Source organism: Mytilus galloprovincialis, chromosome 2, assembly GCF_965363235.1.
Source record: "Mytilus galloprovincialis chromosome 2, xbMytGall1.hap1.1, whole genome shotgun sequence".
Taxonomy (NCBI): domain Eukaryota; kingdom Metazoa; phylum Mollusca; class Bivalvia; order Mytilida; family Mytilidae; genus Mytilus; species Mytilus galloprovincialis.
In genome coordinates this window covers 38,898,411-38,906,894 of record NC_134839.1, presented here as the reverse complement: position 1 = coordinate 38,906,894, position 8,484 = coordinate 38,898,411, and the positions used below count along the sequence as shown (strand labels likewise).

At 31.3% G+C, this 8,484-nt stretch overlaps 1 long non-coding RNA gene across 1 annotated transcript; it reads right to left on the bottom strand.

Moving 5' to 3' along the window:
• Positions 1-435: 435 nt before the first annotated feature.
• On the bottom strand, positions 436-962 carry LOC143062234 (uncharacterized). The gene is made up of 2 exons (XR_012974624.1): positions 719-962; positions 436-508 (listed from the first exon to the last, which is right to left on the bottom strand). It is a non-coding gene; the product is annotated as an uncharacterized LOC143062234 (long non-coding RNA).
• Between the last annotated feature and the right edge of the window lie 7,522 nt (positions 963-8,484).

The following is an 8,484-nucleotide window of genomic DNA, read 5'->3' as shown; positions in this document are numbered from 1 at the left end:
TTTTATTTAGTGAAGTGGATATCTATACGTATATAAAACAGGAACGAAAGATTCAAACTCAAAGATTGATAATAAACTGACAACGCCATGGCTAGAAATAACAAGACAAACCGAAAAATAATAGTACAGAAGACTCAAAATAGAAAAATAAAGACTAAGCAACACGAACCCCGCCAAAAACCGGAGAATGATCTTAGGTGCTTAGGAAGAGTACGCAGATCCTGCTCAGCATGTGGCATCCAACGTGATGCTTATGTAATAATTTACTTTTAATATCTTTGGGAACTAGACATAATTTTTTTTTAACTTAATTGAATATTTTTAATGCGATGGTCACAAAGGAGTTATCTATTCTAAAGAAACCACCTTCTCTATAATTGAAAGTGAACACCTTGCACATAAGTGACACTAAATCAATAATTTGATGACTATAAGTTCTTTTAAGATTTTATGTTTATTACTGTTTATTATTCTACTTTGATTTCCTTTTTCCTTCACAGTCGCATCTCTGAAATAAAACAAGAATTTATTTGATTAATCTGAACCTTAAATAACTTATTTGAGCATTTTGAATTGTTTAAATCATGTGATGACTAGATGATTTGTTATACTTAATACAAATGTGATCAGTTTTTCAATTCATGTATACCTTAAAATAAAATGAGAGAGCAGAAGTGATAATCAATGTTATGTTTAAAGTTTAGTTTCCACTATTTACCAAATTCTTCTTGCAAAGGTATCTCATTTTGTAGTCGCACGGATAATCATTCCAAGTTCCCCTGTATGTTTGGTAGCTTAACATATTGAGATAATTTTCCCTTGTCCCGCCATTCGGTTCTCTTTCTACATTTCCTTTACGCCAGTTAACATAACTAAAGGGAGAATAATCAGCCATCCATATCCAATGTCCGTCTTTCAGATCACTGCCACCAAGCCATAATAGAAATTTTTCAGTAAGTTACAGATCTGGAAATATATTATATGACATTTTCAAGATTACCGTATTATAACAATTGACGATTTAGTCGGAAAAAATGTTGTTTATTCTAAATCGAATGAGATTAAAAATATCCCTTTATTAAATAACAATGAATATTTTAGATACGTCAAAACGTTAAAGAGACAGCAACATAAATCACACAGTAAAACACATTCAAAATTCAAACTGACGTACCTTGATTTAATTATTACAGATTTAAAAGATCCTGTGATAGTTACCTGGTTAGATCTGTTTAATCACGGTTGCAATCAAACATTGTTCAGAAAGGGTCCCGTTTAAACTATTCTCATATCGAAATGAACCATCGAGTCTCGATTCTCCCTTAGAAATCAACCAGTGACCAAACAAAATACATTGTTACAATTTTAATCAATTAATCAACCTGTCACAAAAAAAGTCACTTTTGTCACACATGGCTATTAATGGCTCCAGTTTGATACCAGATAACGCGACGAAAATAGAAAAAGTAGGATTAACTATCCTGAATTACCAGGAATGTCATATCATTGTCTTAATGAAGTCGTATTCGTTCATAACAGAGTCATGAGAATCGGGAATTTTAGGAGGCGGTTGGCCATTTGGGTTTTCTAAGATAAAGCAGTGGATATGTTTGAAAAATGTAATTTATATATACCCTTTGTTTTCAAAGATATCCATGCATTTTCATTTGCGTCGTCAATCTTCGCCAATGTACTTCCGTGTTTATGACAATGTCTCTTGAGAAAGAAAATTGACATTAAGGAGGCTCGTGGGTACAAAAATTTCAGGAAAAAATTAAACCTTTATCTTTATTACGAATTTTATTTATTACACTATTAGTTATTACTTTATGATTTGGTACAAAAATTAACCCAAAAAAATCGATTCAGTTCGGCCCCAGAAGACTTTTAAAATGTTAATATCATTGAAAAAGCTCCAAATTATCTCCCTTTGGTGCAAAAATGCCATTTTTTGGCATTAAATTTTAAATATCTTTTATAACTCATCGGTGACCTATATTTTTTATCAGTGTTTTCAAATAAGCTAAACATAAACTAAATAATTGTAAAATTTAAGTGATTTCTGTAATTCGGTTATTAACACAAGTGAATAAACTAGGATCCTTTATAAAAAAGTCAATGGAACCAAGGACAGGGTACCCTTTAATATTTACCTGAATTTGTGTATATATATTGAGTTACTTAGTTATTGTCTTTATTTGTTTTTGTTGTTGTTATATGTCACAAACTGTGTAGTTTATATGGCAATAAAACTTTGAATTGAATTGAATTGAATTGAATTGTTATTTTTTTATTTCGATATTACCTCAATTTCGCCTATTAGTTCAACAGAAAAAAAGGACATTAACAAAAATGTATGCTTGTTCCGGAGACTGATTGTGAGTTAAATGAACGGTGACTCCATTTTTTTATTTCATTTTTATATTAAGTATAGGATAAAGTTCATTTATAAAAAAAATATAGTGAAATCCTATATTAGAAAAAAAAATTGATTTATACCCAGGAGCCCCTTAAATAAATTACATGTCATATCTACTTTATTGTTTTGGCATTTATATATTGATTCAAAAAATATTCTCAAGTGGGCGCTTTTCATACATAATATGTTATAATAGGGATTAAAGAACGATCATTGTCTGGACTGTAAGAAATCCCAATTGCAGTATTTACTCAAATCATATTGTTTCTATGTACTTTATCTCCAAAAAAAACTTGAATAGTAAAAATGCAAACATGAAAGAAATGTACACAAAAGGCATAAAATACATGAAAAACGTTTTAAACAATTCATGATAGAATCAATGATAAATATAACATGTATGAGTAAATAGAAAAAATGACCAATGTGCACCATATTTCACATATCCATTGATTGATTTATATAGCCAGTAACACTAGACAACAATCTTTATCAGGATCTAAAATAGTTTTATGTTTAAAGTTTGAGAAAAGTCAGTTACTATAATGGTTTAACTGCATTAAAACCGGGATTTTTGTACACAAAAGGCATAAAATACATGAAAAACGTTTTAAACAATTCATGATAGAATCAATGATAAATATAACATGTATGAGTAAATAGAAAAAATGACCAATGTGCACCATATTTCACATATCCATTGATTGATTTATATAGCCAGTAACACTAGACAACAATCTTTATCAGGATCTAAAATAGTTTTATGTTTAAAGTTTGAGAAAAGTCAGTTACTATAATGGTTTAACTGCATTAAAACCGGGATTTTTTTATTTTTCTACTGATAAGGCAATGGAGGACATTGTGTTCCTCATCACACACTCTAGTTTATCGTTGAATTTTGAAAATTATAACATTTTGTGTGAACTGAGCACACATATCATCCCTTTTATCAAAAGTTAGATTATTAGCAAAATACGATGTCAAACTCTGCTCTATTTTGTCACATGTGGAGACTAAATTTATATTATATATCAATTGAATTTCATATTTTCTCTGCTAGACTTCCCATGGTAAAACATGATTAGTCCCTGGACTAGCCGTAAAAATTCGTCGTGAGAACCCGGTATAAAGGCAAAGTTTTGTCATATTATACATGGTTTTAGGGACTTGCTTGTGGTACTGCAAAAGCTCACTCCAAAGAATTGGCAATCCAGAGGACTAGGGGGGGGGGGCTGTTTAAAACAAATTCTGTGCCAACAACTCTCAATTTTAAGAAACTGTTCGCACATACTTGTGTTACTCTATTCCGTGAACATTTAACTGTAAACAATTTTTATGCAAATGATATAAGATGGATCCAAGAGGGCCAACTTATTTTTATCTAAAAGAGAATATAGGAATTTAGTGATACGATTTGGTATGGGTACCCTCCTATACAACAGAAACAAAACCAAAATCAGGTGTGTAGGCTCGGGATTTGTATACGCTGTCCATAATGTATTTAAAGAGATAAAATGTGCTGCCCAAACTCGACAATTTTTAGTATGCTTACTCTATGAAGTGCGCTTGTTTTAGTGTTTAACTTGCCGAACCAAAATCTATTAAAACAAGAACACAGTACAATGATCAGATGATCATTTGTAGTTTTGACTTCAACATCAGAATATACTACAGGTTCCACAACCAAACAATTAAACCTTGCTGAAAGCATACTGTTTGGGTCTTTTTAACATGATCACATTTTGAATTACAGTTAAACAAAAGTTGTTTTTACTACAATCATAATGTATATTTGTCCAGGTCAAGGTGATATATAGTCTCTTTAAGATTAAAAATGTCATCTGTAATCATTGCATACACAACATGAAAATTTAATGTTTCTCAGAAACAAACCTCATAACAATTTGAACATTGATCGATGATCCATGAAAATAAGGTCAAGGTCAAATTACATTTGCCAGACAGACATACACACTTTACAATTATACCATTAGCAAATCTCAATCTTTTTTAAATAGTCACTGAATTGTAAAACGAAAGTCAAGAACAATGACCACATGACAAGTGGAAAGTTCGTTACACAAAGCATCATTGTACAAACAATGAAGCATCCTGATATTTTACCTTCAAAAATATTAGCAAAAAAAGTAACCGCTCCCGTTTGATCACTAGATCATGCTTGGAAAATACTGCCTCAAACAACGTTGTAAACATTAAGGAATTGTATGCGACTATCATACAAGTTTAGCGTATTTTTAAACAAGGTTTCATTCACTTTTTTTTTATTAAGAGAAAGTCTGTATCAAGTCAGGATTTTGACAATTGTTGATCATTAGTTTTAAGTTTTTTGAGATTTGTGTCTTGCTGTTTGATTTAGGATTTTCCGTTTTGAATCTTCCTCGGCGTTCCTTAATTTTGTGATTGGCTTTTTAACCGAAACCTAAATCCGTTTCGGGACGGAATAAAGGACGACGAAACAGACCGGAAAACATAATACCACTCACTTAATGAGAAAAGAAAAACATCTAAGCGAAATTCAATTTTTGGTGTGGAAGGAGAGGACTATTTAACCCCTGTTATTTGATACTGCTTTAACCGCGTTTATCGGGGATAAGTTATAATCAATGGCCACCACTGATCACTTATCTCTGAAATATTACAAAATACATCATCTATCTTGTGAATGGTGGAATTCTAGTTATATTCACTTCTGTGTTCCGAATCCCAGGGTGAGTATAATTCTAAATACTAATATTTTCAAAGGCCGGTAGAACAAAAGAATTGTACCTTCAAAAGTATAGCTATAACTTGACTTTTCCGCATAAGATCATATTTCGGTATGTTGTACCTCTATCTATTTCTTGGTTAACTCTTTGCTGGACGAAACATATTTTCTGGAATTAATTAACCTTATAATATAGTGTAGGCGCCTCTATTGAAAGATATTATAGTTTTATTGTGGAATTTATGAACCGATAATGGGTGATGTTTGACTTTCACTAATTAGATGAAACCATTACATATGTTATAACAAATGGAAGTAAGTAAAATGTTACATTGATATCATCTTAAATAAAATATGGCAACAAAATATAACAATGATAATTGGCTTAAATATTTATATTTACATACATGTATCAAAATAAATAATATATGATGAGGTCAGTCTTATCCTTGGATGGTATCTGAAGGATACATTATGTTAGCACAAATTAGAAGAGAAATATATATAAACAACTCATTAGGTTTGTATTTTGGTTTTTATACTGTTTGTCATTGAGTGTCTGTCGTGTCGAAATGTTTGTATAATCTGTATTTCGTGACCATAATTAATAAAGAATATATCCTAAATGACAATGATATGTACAGTGTACAGCTGAACTAGTAGTACTTAAGGAAGAACCCTATAAGTATTTAACTTTATGTACCAAGGGGTCCCTTGTTCACAGTTCCATTGACTCTTCTCAAAAGGAACAGATTTATACTTTATGGCTTTTGGATTCGTATTTTATTGTAGCGTTTTGTAGAGGAAATACAAAAATTTGTATTATATATCCTCTTTCCAAATTCTACCCTAGTGATAGATGTTGTACCACCATTGATGTTCCCCTATTAGTCTTTGTTAAAAGTGCACTTTTAAAAAAAAAAATGTGCAGGATTTATTTTTGTTTAAAATAAAGGAAAACTTGGCATGAGTAAAGTTTTGTCCTGTGCAGTACTCTAGACAAAATTTCAAATTGACGAACAACGATTGATGATAACAGAAGACAACAGAGGTACATTCAAGCTCATAGATCAAAAATAAACTGACAACGCCATGGCTCAAAAAGAAAACGATGTTATTGCATTTGAGAAAAAAATCATCACTGGAAGTTAACCAATCAAATGTTCACCTCTTGTTTACCTCTGTCCATGTTTGAGTAACCATGAACTTTTACTATGGTGGAACAATATGTAATCAGGTGTCTATGGAATCCTATACATATACATATTTGCTGTACCAGTTCCGTGATCAAGGTTATTTAAGTTGATGCAAACTTTTCAGATTTATTCATGTGCGTTTCAGAGTTCTTCAAAGTTGTTGATGGTAACCTTGCAAACGGATAAATACAACTTTTGGAATTATTGGTAGTACTTAGGGAAAAGTCAATATTAAAAGATAGTTTAATGGCGGATTCTTCATAACATGTCCATTGGTCAATGAGCAACAGATTTATTCATCGTTCAACACATTTTAATATTAACTCATAATAAATGTACTATTAAGAACTTAATGAAACATTAAGCCTTTATGACTCATTAAGCTAATTACCCTCGTACAACCGGTTGCATATCATTTAAGAAGAACAAAGACGATGTATACATCGATAGACCGTAACATTAATACTGTGATACTCATTTTATTAATCGATGAATAAAATATAATAACACACATTAAGGTTAGAAAAAAGATTGGGCTAAACCGGGTCTGCCGACAATGTATTTATAAGAGGTGTAAAAGATACCACAGAGACAGTCAAACTCATAGATCGAAAATAAACTGACAACGCCATGGCTAAAAAAATAAAAAGACAAACAGACAAATACTGTTACACAAGACAAGATTATCCTTTTAATGATGCATTCTATACCAGGTGAGTCTACATTCAGTCAAATTGTCAATGTTTACATAATCGTTAAAACTACGACATGTACGATAAAAAGACGACTGTTGTCGTATCTAAAGATATAAGACAGTGAAAACATGAATGTGATTTACGACATAATCGTTTATCGTATCACTCAATCAAACAGTTATGATAATCGTAATCTTACGAAGTGTCGTTTTCAGTTGTTTTTCCTCATACTTCTGTTGAGAAGTTTGTATGAACGGGAAATTACGGTTTCTTACTTCGAAGCAATATACAAAACTTTACCCCTGTATCACGTCTACATTTCTTAACTTATACAATATTCCAAAAATACAATACAAAACTTCGAGGAAAAGTTAAATCTTAAACATGATAAAAATCCCACAACAAATCGCAAAAGCAACAGCTCAAACATTACAAAAACAAAGATACAACTGTCCTATTCTTGCCTTGGTACAATATTTTTTTTTTATATAAACTGGTTCTTTTTGCAGCATAATTGATAAACAATTTTAACATGAAAACTGGTTGCAAATTTAAAAAATTAATTTAGCACATTGTATCCCATAAACATCAAGTTGCTTGTATAGCGGGACATTCGTCAAATTTAAATTAATTAAATCTTACATATGATGACCGCGCTGAAGAACGTCCATTATTCATAGTTCATTATTCATTATTCAATAATGAATAATGAAATAGTTCACTATTCACTATTCAATATTAAAAAATGAATAATGAAATGGTTTATGTTTCATTATTCAAATTGAAGCGGTGAATAGTGAAAAAAAAAATAATTGACTGTGACACTATAGCTATATTTTGATTCGAAATGACCATAAGACGGTTTACGGTAGACCTAAATGCCACAATATGCATAAAAATGAGGAAATATAAAAAAGAAGATGTGGTATGATTGCCAATGAGACAAATATCCAGAAAGACCACAATGACACAGACATCAAGAACTATAGCTCACCGTACAGCCTTCAACAATGAGCAAAGCCCATACCGCATAGTCAGATATCAAAGATTCCGCAACGATTATAAGAAGACCTAAATGCCAAAATACACCTGAAAAAAAAGAAATAGCCAATTTTGAATAATGAAATGGATATTTTGAATAATGGAATGGAGTGCGGCGAACCTTTAGCCCCTATTATGGATAAACCTTATACCTCATTCAAATGCTGATTACAAGAGGAACAAAATGAATATAGGCAATATGTTCCGCAACGAATATAAGAAGACCTAAATGCCAAAATACGCGTGAAAATTAACAAATAGCAAATTTTGAATAATGAAATGGATATTTTGAATAATGGAATGGAGTGCAGCGACCCTTTAGCCCCGAATTAAAGATAAACCTTATACCTCATTCGAAGCTGATTACAAGAGGAACAACATGCTTATAGTCAATATGTTCCGCAACGA